The sequence below is a fragment of the Montipora foliosa genome, chromosome 13 (genome assembly GCF_036669935.1).
Source record: "Montipora foliosa isolate CH-2021 chromosome 13, ASM3666993v2, whole genome shotgun sequence".
Lineage (NCBI taxonomy): Eukaryota > Metazoa > Cnidaria > Anthozoa > Scleractinia > Acroporidae > Montipora > Montipora foliosa.
Genome location: NC_090881.1, coordinates 994,418 through 1,005,567, shown reverse-complemented (window position 1 = coordinate 1,005,567; position 11,150 = coordinate 994,418). Strand labels below are relative to the sequence as shown.

At 40.1% G+C, this 11,150-nt stretch overlaps 1 pseudogene; it reads left to right on the top strand.

Annotated features, from left to right (window-relative positions):
* Positions 1–669: 669 nt before the first annotated feature.
* LOC137983562 (uncharacterized) lies at positions 670–3,127 on the top strand (annotated as a pseudogene).
* Positions 3,128–11,150: the final 8,023 nt, after the last annotated feature.

Below are 11,150 nucleotides of genomic sequence, written 5' to 3'. Positions count from 1 at the left end.
TCAACACTGTTAAAAAAGTGCTGCAATTATAGTTACTACTACTTTAGTATTCATGGTTAAAATGCCAACAATGTGAAAAATTTTATTTTCCTATTTGAAAGTCCATATTAAAAATGAACTTTGCGAAACAATCTTTCCATTCGAACGACAGGCGATTTTTTCTACGTTTTTTTTAAGCTTTCAAACTGGCGGCCATTTCAAAAATTGGCATTCAACTCGCTCAAGTCTTTTCAGGACTTAAGACCTATTTGAAAATCCTCAGTATCGCTGCTGTATTCGTTTCGTGATTCAGAGGCACCTTCCTCGATGATACACATAGACATAATAGATTTTTTATTATTATTATTGAAAAATATTGAAAACTATCACAGAGAAATTCCTTAACGTTGATAACCTAGAAAACATAGGACCCACGGGGCGGATCGCACCAGGCGGCGAAAATTTTTTAAGCTCGGCCGAATTTCAGGAAAAATTTTGGTTTAACAAAAATTTGTTCCAAAACTTTTGTTAGACGCGGTCGCACTGGGAAGTGACAATCTTATCTTTTATGCCGAAAAAATCAATCAAATTGTTTGCCCTTTTCAAATATCCATTTCAGCGACGCGCGTTAAATTAAAGATCCGAGGTCAAAACATAAGAGCACCATATCAGTTTTCAAAATACGCAAAGATGGTTCTCCCAAGAAACATGTTTCTGATTCTTGCAGTTTTGCTTGCAATACAACTGAATATCGCTCAACAACAGCTGCAAATTCTAACGTTGCTTTGCTACCGGAGAATTCATCTTCTTACAATCATGATGGAGGTCTTGTTGATGCTACAGATGAATCATAGGAATGCATTACGACGTCGCCGTCGATTTCGTATATACTGGGCGCTGCCCCGACCAGCTGAAGCATGATTCGAGATTCACTTCAACCGCAGAATTATACCAGAAAACTTTTTTTTTCGTCAACTGAGAATGAAACGAAATACATTCGATCGCCTCTTGACAATCTTACGTCCTTTTCTTCAAAGTTCTTGCAATCGGAATTTATTGCTTAGCACATAGAGGATCATTTGAAAACGCCGGTGTTGCTATGAATGTTGGAAAATCGACAGCAATTGAAGCATTCATGGACGTCGTGGATGGGCTGTATGAACTAAGAAACGACTATATTAAGTTTCCCACTACAGTGGCAGAAACAGCATCTATAGCAACATTCACGCCACTTTGCAACCTTCCAAATATAGCTGGCGCAATTGACGGCACCCACATCAAAATCAAATCACCAAAGGATAGTGCAGTCTATTATTTTAGCCGCTATCAATAACACGATGTTGTCGTGCAAACTGTTGTCAATGGAAAAGGGGCTTTCATGGATGTTGCAGCTGGGTTTCCGGGAAGCATGCATGACGCACGAGCTCTTAGAAATAGCATAATTTACGAGAAAGCAGAGCATGGAGACATTCTTGCTGCAGGACCAATTCATCGAGTCGATGGAAGTGAAATACAGCCTTATTTAGTGGGAGATAGCGCCTATCCTCTTTCTCCGTGGCTTCAGAAACCCTTCCCTGAAGGTACCAGAGATCCTGGTGATATCCGTTTTAACCAGGGGCTATCAGCAGCGCGAGTGCAAACCGAGTATGCATTCGGAATTTTGAAAAGTAGATGGAGAATCCTCATGGGTATGGAAGAATCCAAAGTTCAGCTAATTTCGAAGATCATTTTGGCGTATGCCGTTCTACATAACTTTCGCATATTACATGGAGATGAGTGGGAGGGAAACGATGAAAACGTAACAGTGATCATGACCAAGGAGATAACGATGAAGTTCTTAGAGCTGGGGACAACATCAGAGAAATTCTTAAGGCCTACATGAGTTCTATTTAATGTGATAACTAAAATAAAATCACTGCATTTTAATTACAGAACTACAAAGATCGGTTTGAAATACCTCGGCCTTGTTAGTGACTTTAAAAATAATTATTATATTGCTATAGCTAAAAACTCATGTTTATAGTTCTCAAAGATCATTTTAAAAAGATCTCGTTAAATTGTGTTTTAAATCACTACGGTACACCTTGATTCCCAAAATTACAATTAAACGTGATTTCAATTAATATTAGTCTCTTTGTATTAAAAAAATTGGGAATCGTACCTCAGTTTTGGCTTTAAAAATTAAAATTCAAAACTCAACATAATAAAACATCAAGTGGAGTTCACGCGCATAGAGAAAGTAATGTCACGCAACCCTAGAAAGCTAAGATTGTAAAAAAGACCTACAACCTCGGTCATGAATAGTTGTAACACCTCTCTTGAAAAGCACGTAACTCGCATCCAAGCTATTGATAACGCAGCCCTCCTCCTCCCTCCCTTCAATGTTGCGTTTGCCGTTCTAATGTTGCGTTTCCCGGTTAGTTCTTGCACTGGAACCCATAAACATCAACATTGAAAGGGAAGGAGGGAGAAATTTCCGTCAGTGTTACAACATTTGTGACCGAGACTGTATTTGTCACTGTTAGGTGTTTTCATGTGTTGGACGTGATGTGACAACCGAGGAAAGTGTATTGTGAAATTATTGTTGTAGGGTTGTAAGATATGTTAAGGCGGTACATACTTGTCGCCATATACACTTTGGGCTATAGTATCAATGTTCTTGGAGGAAACTTAAGAAGATGTACAGAATTATTTGGTGAAAGACTGGTTTTTGTGTGTTAACAGGAGCACCCAACGAGAATATAGTTCAAAACCACTTAAACATACCATTGTTAAACGTATTTTAGCATTTAAACGGTAGATTTAGGCATATTTTTATCCCCTAGAGATTTTTAATCTGTTCGGATTTCCTAGCTGAACGTGTAGTGATCCGAAAACTATAGTGGTCAAAACTTACGTTTTCGAAAATTTCAACCAGCAAAAAGGCTTCCGAAAATTCTAGTTGACCTTTTTAGGGTAAAAATCCGCTTAAAATGGGCAGTTATACCATTTTTTAGATGTTCGAAAATCCAAGGAGAGGCAGGCAAGCAAGAAATTTTACAACAAATGTTCCGAAAATTCTAGATCTCAAATCGGCTTCCGAACAGATATTTTCCGAAAATTGACGTTGGGTGCCCCTGTGTTAATACTGTTGTTATCTGTGTGTTGGCAGAAGTAATTAAATAAAGTCAACATTAGTCAGTGATATTTTGAGAGATGATGCGTCTATCAGAAAAGAAAACTGCTATTAAAAAAATAGATCGGTAGCTTTAAAGGAGTGTTGAAAAGGTTCGAAGTCAAGTTGTAGAGCGGAGATTTTGTACAGTCAGCTCGGAAAGGAATGCATCGTACGTTGTGACCGTCGTTGGTTGCAAATGGCGCGAAATGTTTTGGAGCGATATAACATAGCCGAGGACGAATTTTCAGAGGCTATCAGAAATCTTCTTGACAAGGGAAGAGGAAAATACCGCAACTTGTATTTAAAAGGCCCATCTAATTGTGGAAAAACGTTTCTTTGAAATTCTGTTACAAGCATTTACAACACATTTTGCAACCCGGCAAGTAGAACCTTCGCATGGGTAGGTGCACAAGAGGCGGAAGTTTTATTTCTAAATGTTTTCAGATGATCCGCCAACATCATCCCATGGCATGATTTGCTATTGCTATTGGAAGGCCATGAGGTTCACCTGTCAGCACCCAAGACCCATTACAGATGTGATTTTTCCTTGAAAGGGGATACACCCATCTTCTGTATCGCCAAGGAGGAAATTTCGTTTGTCCGCGCTGGTGTGTGCTGGATGAAAGAGAGACTGAAATGATGCGTGCTCGTTGGCGAGTGTTTGCATTCAGCTCACAGCCAGATTAGCGAGGCAGAACAACTGCAAGTTCCACCTTGTCCACGCTGTTTTGCTGAACTTGTCTATCCCCAGGCCTAAACTCTGCTCCTTGTCAATTAAATTATGGTTACATGTGAGTGTGTACCGAGCACGGATCACCATCCTTTTCCTTCATTTTAGCGTTGTGTTTGGTAAAAACTAGGACGTTTAATCCTACTAAACTATGTAGTAGTTACTATGCGTAACCAGAAATAATAGAAATCACAACAGCGCCTTCCTTAGGCTTATTTGCAACAGTACACCACGGTGATCCGTTCATCGCTAAATAATTTTAGTAGACTGTAATTAATTTACCGACAACGGATCACCATGGTGTGCCGTATAAATTTTGAGGACAAAAACTGCTAATTGCTTGAAAATCTCGCCATAGTTAAGTTGTGTTGTAGTGCTTATTTTCAAGTACAAAATCAGGCAGAGAAGACCGATTTAAAGTACTTTTGCAAGAAACGATCATGGTGTGCCGTGATCACAATAGTGATGTTGATTGTTTACAGAAGCAATTTCTACACGTCTATGGATTCCAGCCCTTTATCTAAGAAAAAATACCGTTAAATATCAACTTTTTTTTGAAGAGCTATGCTTTAAATACATTATAGAAAGTATAACAAAGAGACAATTGATTGTTGAGTAAAAAGTACAGATATATCGTTGAAATTAGTAGTTGCAACGTTATTTAACGCGGGAAATGACAAAGCAACAACCTTTTTTTACATTTCCCACCGGTGTAACAGTGTCCTTACACACGCTCACACAAAAAAGGGATTACAGTTGTCCACTATAGAGCTTTAAAATGAGTATTAACTAATACTTGATACGGCCACCCCTCTTTCTGATGTCATTTTTTTTGGTATAGAGTCTATCAACCCATTTACAGTTACTACCGGCAGCGTGAAAAACGTATCTATTACACGAGCTTTAAACGCTTTAAACGTTTCACGTCTTATTTTGCGATCCCTTACTTGCTTCCGAAGGTGCCTATTAGAAATAGCAAAAACGTTTTCGATAACATGTAAGTCTGCGCTTCGTGGTGGCAGTTTGATCACGGTGCTATTTACACGCTCAATTGCCGCTTTTGCTAATGCAGAATTTTGACAAGGATCTCCATCCTGCATCCAGAGGCGACTGACACCTTTTCCAGCCAACTCAAACAATCGATCAAAGTGTTCATCAACGAATGTGGCAAAGTAGCGACCTGTCACGTGTTTATAAGGCTCATAGCAAATCACTCCCTAGTCATAGGATATAGCGACTATAAACCTTAAGACTTTCCCCCCAGTTCCCTCTTTCCAACCCTTTGCAATGCATCCATGAGCAAGGCCCTCGCTTTTTTTTCTCCATACTCGTCCTTGAGGTGCGATAGCTTGATCAAAAGGATTTCTCTTATATGCGATGGATGTTCTGTCCAAGTAGAACGCAATTTCTTTTTTCCAAACATCCGCGCTGAAGTTTCTTTGCATGATTTTAGCAAAAGCCACTCTTTTTGTATGATCATCTTCGGTCATAAGTCCTTTCTTCCTTGTCTGCAAATAAAGGTACCCCGCTTAATTTAGGTAACGTGTAACTGTCCTCGTTGAAACATCACTTTCTTCAATTCCGGCCTCCTCCATTAATCTTTTACAGGTGAAAGCCCCGTCTCTTTTTTGTAGGACCCTGAAACAGCGAATCAGGTGCTTTCTTTGTCTTTCACTTAGCTTGAACTTACGGCCTCTTTTCGAGGAACTTGGTAAACGCGAGGGAGTGCTTCTATTTGCTTTGGAAATTCTTACAACACTTGCTGTTGGAATACCACAAAGATCAGCAACTTTACGAACGGAAAGTCGTTTAACCCGGGTTAAGTAAAAAGCTCTTGCCCGTGTCACATTATCGATACAGTGTTTAAAGGCCATTACGCTAGTGCAGCTTTTCTCTCGTAATTCTTCAAAATATTATTCCTTCATAGCAGCAAATCAACTCTTTATAGCAACTTTATAAGTCAAGAAACGTGCTTGAACTTCTTTTCATTGCGAAAGTCCCACAAAACAACCGTTACAGAACACATTAGTAATGGCGCATTTTCTTATCTGAAATGCGTCACTTAACACTCAGACAACCTCGGTCATAAATAGTTGTAACACTTTCTTGAACAGCACGTAACTCGCATCCAAGCTATTGATAACGCAGCCCTCCTCCTCCCTCCCTTCAATGTTGCTTTTGCCGTTCTAATGTTGCGTTTGCAGGTTAGTTTTTGCACTGGAACCCATAAACATCAACATTGAAAGGGAAGGAGAGAGAAATTTCCGTAAGTGTTACAACATTTGTGACCGAGACTGTGGTTTTTAGTGGCATTGCTCCGCATCATACTGATCATGGCCCCCATAAATTGTGTGATCATCTCCATTTGTTGCTTGTGCGAATCTTGCATCTTCTCGATCGGTTCTGTCATTCGCGCACCTTGTTCGGTGACCGACTTAAGGATCTTGGCTCGCAGTTGGCTTTCTTCGTCGAGCTCTTGCCCTTGCTGTTCTGCTGTTGGGGCTCGCCTTTTCTTACGCTGCCTTCTCAGCTTCTTGCTTGCAACTGCAACATTCCACCATCGTTTGCTTTCGAATTTCTTTGTTTCGAGGGGGGGAAGGGGGGGGGAGGGGGGTTGGGGAGTCTTCAGCAGAGAACGTTACAGCATCCCGGTTTCCTAACACTGCATCCAGCTCATCGTAAAAGGGTGATTTCCACAGGGATCCACCGGACTGCTTTCTATTCCAGTCTTTCTTTTCTTTATATCGCTCCACCAGGTACTTTATTTTCTGTTTACACTTGTCAACAGATCGATTCTTCCCAAGCTTTTCGTTAAGTTCTTGGGTGATAATGTCCCAGTACTTTCTCGAGTCTTTACTTTCCAGACGATCGTAGTATTCCACCCACAAATTGACTATAGTAAGTATTTCTCCTCTTCTTTAGTCAATGTTTCATACTGTTTCTCCTTCTGTACAGCAGCTGCAGAGGCATCGGCAATAGAAGAAGTAGGTTCGGGAGAAATAGACCTTGAACTTGGTTCTTCGTTTATGATCTGGCTTGAAAAAATTTGGGAGCCATAATAGTTAAATGAACTCCCTCTCAGTTCCTGTTCATCTCTCAGTAATGACGTGTACGGCCCAACGCCAGCTGCTCCTTGAAACCTCTGAAAATCGAAATTTTGATACGGTAAGCGAGCGAAATTTTCCCTGTCCATGCTTGTTGCACTGAAGTACTTTTCAGTGTGGCGCGCTTTTGAATTAACATGATACCTGTTTGCGCGTTAATGGAGTATCGAAGGTGCTCATGGATTTTGTGACACTAAACAAACCAAAACGTGCGATAAAATCGCCTGACAAAAAATCAGCGAAAGGGGCTCGTCGATTTTTGTCGCGGCTTCTCTGAAGTTTGGTGAGGTCGGACAAAATTTTGGCAAGGGAAACACGCCGGTCGCACTCATCTACAACACTCGATGACAGGTTTTTTTTTTTTGCAAAGTAAACAAAAATTCTGCCTAGTGCAACCGGCCCCCACGTCACGCCAACAACATTTCTTAATCTACGTCACGGCGATCCTGTGAAATTCTGACCAGCTGAAGGGGTGTATCAAATGAAAGTAGGATTTTAAAAATCGTTTTGAATCGAAACTGAATTATTTCGCCAAAGTTCATTTCTAATTGGACTTTCAAATAGGAAAATAACAATTTTCGGGTTATTTGCCTTTTAAAGACTGTAAACCATAGGCCATTCCTCACAACGCCTGTTCTGGGAAGTTAAAGAACCAACACAGTAAACAAAAAAATAAAATAGGACACTGAAAAAAATAGGAAAAAAATAGGAAAAAAAAAATAGGAAAATAGGAAAAAATAGAAAAAAATAGGACACTGAATTCTCGGAAGGGTGGTTTGCCCAATTAAACTGAGAATACCACGTGGGGAGGCGGAGTCCTGTTGTTTTTTCACCTTTCACCTGTGTGTATAAACAGTCCAAATAAATAAGTAAATAGATCTTCTTTAGATTAACTGAGAAATGAGCGACTTTTCACAACTTTGAAGATAATTATGTTATAACCGCTTAAATGGAATCAAATTCGTGAGCTCAGTTGTGCGACAATACGGTGGATATCACGATAAAGTGTTTTTTTTGGTAATTCAAAATCAGAAACTCGGACAGAATTTCTCTTACGAAGTAGTTATATCTTTTGCAGATTCATGATACGGACAAGGCTAAGAACATTTGACATAGGATCGTTTATTAATGGCAAAAATTTCACACCTGTTATGTAAGTATTAATGCAAAGACATTTGAGTAATTACCTGTTGACAAGCTTGAACTGTTGTAATTTAAATTCATGCCTAATTTATCGACAGTTTCTATGGACTTTATGTTTATCGTTTTTCACGGGACCTGAATCAACGATTAAACGACCCATTTTTGGTGCTTTAATCTTTTAAACAAAATTTTCCAGAAGTAGTGATTTGAATATCCCGCACAAGTGCTTTATGAATAATTCATGATTCCCGGTGGTGAAAATCAAGCGGCTCCGTCTGCCACAGGCACTTCGTTACACTGCGCGCAGTACCTGTGGCATCTTGAATAGCAGAGCATGAAAAGATTACCTTGAGTTTTTTTTATAGATAAATTGTGACCGAAGTTATTTTCATTTTTGGAAGAATAAACCACGCAAACATTTAGCTGTAAATACACTTTGTTACGTCTATGCAACTATTGATGTTTAAGGTGTAATTAATGTGCCCGTGGGAAGGATAGGAAACTAGTCCTAGGCGAGTCCTAGGCAGTATTCGAACATACGACCGCCCTAACACCGGCCGGATGCTTTAATCGTTGAGGTACTAGATCTCCTTGAGTTCTAGGTAGTTTATCTAGGTCCTGAATGGACAATTTGTGTCGCTGGTCGGCGGGACATAGCATTACACCTCAAAGGGGCTATGTAACGGCAGTGCAGCTCATTTTGTGTACAGTTTTAATAATTACTCACTCCCACTCGCTACGCAACTTAACGTTCAAGCGGAAATTTATTTAAAACAACACAAATTTAACCTTCGTGACAAAAAAATGTCTGTCGTGCACACATGATTTCAGTTACAAACAACAGAGATAAACTTTGAATAACTGCCAGGCTGAAAAAGTTTTCAAAACCCATACTGCAATCCAGTTTAAACTATTTTAATTATGCCTATCCCTGACTCCTTTTGTATTTGCTGTTCAAGTTATTCTAACATTTCTTCAATATTTTAAGTAGTTATTTTTAGTTTATGTTACGCTTGATTTGGTTGCCAATTCCCGGTCGCTGAGTTTGGCTTTATTCGTAACACCACAGGCGCCCCAAGCTGAAAATACGTGGTGTATGCGACAGTTTGTGTATATAGAGAATTGTATGGGAAAATCACCGATCGTAAAAAAATTGTGTAAATAACTATCTCATTTGAAATAAAGTTTTCCTACCTCAAATGTGTGACCAACTTGTCTCTTTTGGCGAGTTTCGAGCCATTCTGACGCCGTTTAGTGAAGTCATCCGGAAGGCCGTTGCTGAAATAATGGGAAGGCCGGTGACTCCATCCATCGCTGGCCAGACCTCACTCCACAAATCGTTTTCTCCTCAACAGGAAAAGTCCCGAATCGCAATAAAAACAACAGTTCCATAAAGCCCAATAAGTTTCACTCCAAATACGTGTGTTTCGGCGGCCGAAAGACTCGTGGCGAACGAAAACTTTGCCTTAAAATTCACCTCTTCGGCTTTCCTGAGAGGCTTGTGACCGGGTAGTCAACAACGGAAACTCGCAAGATGGTTTCAGCCTCAACTCTGATTGGTCCATTTGAATTTGACCGCGCACTGGCAACACGACCGTTGTTGACTTGTGACTGGGCAGTCAACAACGGTCGTGTTGCCAGCGCGCGGTCAAATTCAAATGGACCAATCAGAGTTGAGGCTGAAACCATCTTGCGAGTTTCCGTTGTTGACTACCCGGTCACAAGCCTCTCAGGAAAGCCGAAGAGGTGAATTTTAAAGCAAAGTTTTCGTTCGCCACGAGACTTTCGGCCGCCGAAACACACGTATTTGGAGTGAAATTTATTGGGCTTTATGGAACTGTTGTTTTTATTGCGATTCGGGACTTTTCTTGTTGAGGAGAAAACGATTTGTGGAGTGAGGTCTGGCCAGCGATGGATGGAGTCACCGGCCTTCCCATTATTTCAGCAACGGCCTTCCGGATGACTTCACTAAACGGCGTCAGAATGGCTCGAAACTCGCCAAAAGAGACAAGTTGGTCACACATTTGAGGTAGGAAAACTTTATTTCAAATGAGATAGTTATTTACACAATTTTTTTACGATCGGTGATTTTCCCATACAATTCTCTATATACACAAACTGTCGCATACACCACGTATTTTCAGCTTGGGGCGCCTGTGGTAACACAGCCCTTTTAAATATCAATAGTCGTATTTGAAAACTTATACTGAGGTATACTTTCTAGAGCCCGCAGACCAGCAGGACACATTGTTCATTCAGGACCTAGAGAAACGACTTAACTCCACTGAAGTTCTAATATCTCAATGGGTAGAGCATCCGAGCGGTGTTACGGAGATCGTTGGCTCGAATCCGGTCGAAGACTCTGATTTTTCAGTTGTCCTTTTGCCCTTCGCCAAGCAACCAGTTTCACATCTAATAAGTTTATCTTGAGCCTTTTATAAATGGAATTGAAAGAAGGCGCTCTAGAAATAGCAAATGCACAAAGGACCTAAATAAAACAAAACAAAAAGTAGAATGTAAACAAGAATCGATTGTTGTCTTAATTTCACCCACCCACGACATATTTGGTATGCACTCTCAGTGACCCCTTGCAATGCTAGGCATTACAAGACCTGCAATGCGATGCCCTTGACTGTACAAAATATATTCGTTTCCCGTGTTTGGCTTGAAAATTTAAAGTGGTACTATGATCAAATTTTTACCCCTTGATTTTTTGAGTGTATCACATAGACTTCCATGAAAGAACAAAAACGCCATTTAGCGTTTGCAAATATCTTCATTAGTTCCGGAGATATTTAAGTTTGAAAAATGGGTAAAATATGCAAATGAGATGACTGATGACGTCATACACTCAACCCAATTTTATATTGAGTATATAAATAGAGCTACCTTGGCCAATTTGCAGCACAGACCATTGAAACTTAGTAGTCTAATAGTTCTACAGGAAACACACCTATGGCTATTAAAAATTCTGTTCCCATGGCAACTCACTCTTTTCCAGTCCCCACCCACTTGATTTCAATATGTTAGTGATTTT